Source organism: Amphiura filiformis, chromosome 8 (assembly GCF_039555335.1).
Source record: "Amphiura filiformis chromosome 8, Afil_fr2py, whole genome shotgun sequence".
NCBI lineage: Eukaryota > Metazoa > Echinodermata > Ophiuroidea > Amphilepidida > Amphiuridae > Amphiura > Amphiura filiformis.
This window is the reverse complement of record NC_092635.1, coordinates 47,641,656-47,646,658: the sequence shown is the minus strand read 5'-3', so window position 1 is coordinate 47,646,658 and position 5,003 is coordinate 47,641,656.

Genomic DNA, 5,003 nt, shown 5'->3' with positions numbered 1-5,003 from the left:
TAAGGGTAAGGGAGAAAGAGAAACAGAGGGGAGAGAGCATTGGAAGTGGGAAGGGAAGGCGGGGGAGAGGGGGGCTCAAGAGTGGAGTGGAATAATAGGGAAGAGTCGATATCGAGTGTGGGGAGGGGGAGGGAGGAGGTTATATATAGGTGGCGGAGGGAACATAGGTAAGAGGTATGGGTTGTGCTTTCCGGGGAATAATCTAATTCATAATCAAATCATCTACATCATCATGCATCGTTTATATTTCAGACAAATAAACAAAACACCCCCCCCCCTCAATATATGGACATGATTTCTACATGTAGGCCTAGGTCTCGTATAATCCATCCTTTATGTCTCAACCATGTCTATGCATAACTTATCAAACGAATCTCGGAACTCGGGTGTAATTTTATGGTGTCATGGAAGTGTGCCACCTACGGCAAAAGTCGCCCGCGTTGATAGATATCGATAATGAAAATGTTAGCACAATAGGCTATTATATACGTATGGTTATAGGCCATTATACTTTTGATTATATATACCCTCTTGTGTCCTCCCAGCACAATAGTGTTATGATTGCATACCAGTTCATCTCCACATTTTAATCCCTTGATTTTTGGTTTCTGAACAATAGAGAAACCAAAACTATATATTTGAAATGAGGGATTGTCTAAAGCCAAAGCATCAACTATTGGGTTGTTTTTGTCCTGCAGGTACATTATATCGCAAATAATTGGACAGAGTTTGAAAATGTTGTACCTTGGTACCATTCCATCGGTCTTTCTAAAATTATGCAACATTTATGATCAATAATTTGAAATGTATAATCATAGAAGAGAATATGTATAAATTTATAGTATTTTTATCTTCTAAAACAATAATTGATATAACTAACTTTATGATAAATCCAAAAAGTCCCAACCGCTGCGTTTTTAATTTGCATGCGGATTTAAATACGTATAAATCATAGTACTCATGCATCATTGATTTAGGATTTTTTGCAGAAATTGCTTATTTTTCTGCGGATATGGACTGTAAACTTGACATACATTATATTCATTGCCTGTCATATAATAGGAAAACAAATCCGGTGGAAATCGTATATTTCTAAGATTTGAAAGCACTATTATTTTTGTCTTTATTTTGTTTATAATTTTTCTAGGCTTTTCCTGTTTCGCTAAGGCGCACTCAAATTATTACTTCATAATGACATTATGTGGATAATGTCTGTACTTAAAGGAGGATTTCGTGATCCTAGTATCCTCTTTTTATGACATTTTTCAGTAGATATCTACGAAAAAAGCTTACTCCCAAAATTTCAGTTGATTCCGATTTTGCGTTTGCAAGTTAAACAAAAAGAAACTCGTCAGTTATAGTCATCCTTGCTGTTCTACAACCTGATAATTTTGGATTATTCTGAAATAAACATTTTGTTAATTGGACTTTGCTTTCTCATTTGACACCCTGTTCGTGAAAAACGAGCAAGAATTGACCAGGATATGAATGAATCATGAGTGATTGACATTGATTAATTCATGGTATTCTCATAATAAATACTCAAAAATTCAAAACAAGGTTATGGAGACAGAAGAGAGGTAACAGAATCTGAAATCGAGTCAATAAGACGATATTCGCCGCACTGCGCAGGCCAATCACGAAGTTTTGTCGTCAGACGCAACATTCCGAGCTTATATGTAAATATTTAGAACCAGATTTATTTTATTTTTTGGCAGAATTTATTTTGTAAATTAAGCAAAAAAATAGCAAAAACCATGAAAACCAAGCAAAACGTCGGCCAATTTCATCATGCGATTTGTCGCCACTATACTATTTTTCACCCTGATATGGCAGTGACGTCAGTGCGTATTTCGTTGGGCCCAGCTTCAAATCACCTGTGTTCGCTTAAAGCGCTAGCTAACTCACATGCACGCTGTATAAGCTGCAAAGATACGCGAACGAAACAGCTGCTACAACACCGTGCGTCCAGGGCGAAAACTACTTTACCTCTGCAAGATAGAGGTATGGCGAATTTGGCCTGCATTGTTTTGTTGTGGCCGCAGCTCTAATATATTGTCAGCTTGTGGTACTGAACCCTCGAAACTTATTTTTCTTTTAATCTCTTATCATTTTGTTAAATGTCAGCATTGTAACATGGTTATGGATTTTATTAAATTTCACGTTATACGCAATGTTCGCTGTTCTTTGTTGTCTAGTTTCCTTAGATTTTGATGTCCCTGAAATATTTTACCATCGGACAATTATTTAATTTTGGGTTTTGTAATGCCTGAATTAAGAATGACAGAATTTGTTAGCATGTTTGAAATACTGTTTGAATTTTTTAAATGGCGGTGTCCTTCTTGAAATATAAGAATTTGACAAAAAAATTTAATATTCGTTCCATGGTGCAAATATTATCATGATCGTTCAATATAGTTTATGTGTAACTCCAGTAATGGGTAATAAATGAAATTATTAAATTTAATGTAATCATTAAATCACTCAAAACTGGGGCGGTCAATTGCCATAATTCAAAACGTTCGTTATAGCTGCCCGGGGGTGCCAGTTGAACCGTCAATGAAGTCATCACCGACCAAAATTTCGCGGTAAAAGGGTATCTTTTTAAGCATAGGCCACGTCCCGCGCGGGACGCGAAAAGGGTCTCAATTTTGGTGTTTTCTGGAAAAAGGGTACCTTTTTACAATAGATATGTCGGCGTTTTGGGTTCATGAAAAATCAAAGTCCAGCATTTGACGTCAGCCGCTGTTTTCGTTCCTGATTGTAAACAACTTCTTACCGGGTCTGTAAGGTCAGTGATATGGGTACCTTTGTTTGCACCATGGCTGTGGTCAGTGATTTGGGTATCCTTTTTTTCATAGCAGGTCAGTGGTAAGGGTTACCTTTCAGCCCTTGGGCATGTCAGTGTTTTGGGTGAAAAATAAAAGTGTCTGGTCAGTGATGACAACATGCAATGGTATATGAGTGGCACCCCCGGGTATAGCTGTTACAACGGTACAGATCTTTTGTTGGCAAATATGCATTCATTCTGAACTCTAGCATCCCTTCGCATTGGGCTACCCCAATTGAAACATCCCGGAAGACATTAATCTCCGACCCATGGGGTGCAGATTTTAAATGAATTCACTCTTTCAGGTAATCCCATTTGAAATTCGGAATCCTGAATATAAGATTAAGGTCATGTCTTTGTCTTCCGTTTTCAACTGGAATAGCCTATTGTCCTATCCCTGCGATCAGATACAATATTTAGCCCAGCGCCTTACCCGGGGTAAGGCAGGCTATCAAATATGACCATAGAGGGGGAAGCCATTGGTATATGCAGTAAAATGCATGATATTCATTTCACTCTTGTAAAATTATTCCAAGAGCTACTGACTTTTTATTTGTTAGTTAGGTTGAAATAGTCATTTCATTTTATATTTAGGAGAGAAAGAAAATTTGGTGAATATCGCATGTTGGTAGAATTTATAGCCGAAAGTCAAGTTTGCCTATACTTTTGTATATAGCCAGAATTTGCATGGGCGTTTTCACATTATGACGTCATAGCAAGATAAAGTTTGTACTTATTTTGGTATCAGCATTTATAACAGCTGCGTTACTTTTTGTGCAGACTTTATAACAGCATAATACGTTTATAATTGAAAATCAAGCTAGGGGTTGCAACAAATATGGCTCAGTAGTAGGGTTATACCATGACACACTTTAAAAACAAACGTGTAGGTAAAAACAACAGATGTTGCTAAGTCTCTATTCGCTTCCATTAGCATGACTTTGTTCAGAACACACAGTTATTATCATGATTCAAGTATTATCGACATTAAGTTTTCCATTCGCAGAGCTATGCGGAATATTATTTAGATGGCTTCCAATATAAAGTATTGCAAGATAAGGTACTAGACGATAAAGTTACGGCACCGGGAACTGGTTCCCGATTTATTGTCTAGCATGCGATCTCATTAGTTTACATCTGGAGAACCATCTAAATACTATTCCGCATGCGGTGAGCATTGGAAACTTAATCTCGATATTTCCAAACCTATTGTTTGCCAATTAATGAGGCACATGTTACCATCTCTTTCTGCGTCGGCATGGCTTTTTGTGATACTCAATTATATTTGCCAGTTAATGGGTTAAATGTTACTAAATGTTGCATCTGTATCATAGTATTGTTTCCCGCTCCTTTGTCAGCATAGAAGACTGTCACGACAATATGTTTTTTTCCCAGCTCATTTGGCTTGACTGCAACAGTCAATTTGTGAATCCTGTATTCACTTGATATACCGTATGTGACGTGTCATGTCAAAAGGAGGCACTTTTGGGCAGGTTATCAATTTTGAAAAACGAATAAAAGACGTATAAAGTTGTTCTCTAAAACCAAGTTTTCTCAGCAATTAAATATCGCAGTGCAAGAAATGTTGGTGCGTTGGATGTAGATTTACATTATTTTTGTGTGTTTATACACTTTTTAGAGTCCGTTTGCAAATTCTTTGTTTATATCCCTTTTACACACCATGCAAATGAGACCAAAAACGCATTCCATGCTATTTTTTTTCCAAATGTGTGCCCCGTATAAAACCACACCGAGTGATTGCTTTCTCCTTTTTTGTATTGTGCTACAAACCGATCAAAGAAATAATGCCACCATTTATTAGAACTAATTATATCCTTCATTAATATATTCTCGTTCATTAATTGGTTAAACGAGTATCATGTGACCAAAAATAGTTTTGCTATTTTGCAAAGCAGTCAAAAAGCCGACTCAAAGTACTATCTCCCCGGGATATATTTTTTGTTATATACCTCATATATAGATTCCTGTCATCTGATTGGTTAAAAGTGCAGTCATTGAATTAGCTATGCCCTCCTTTTAAAGAATTACGTAAAAACTGAACTATTCCCCGGGCAATAGTCTTTTAAAAAGACTTATTTCCCGGGCATAGTCATTTTCACATCATCGGTGTGCGTCCCGATCAAACTCTACGCGCGCGATGGTGTGTTCGCAT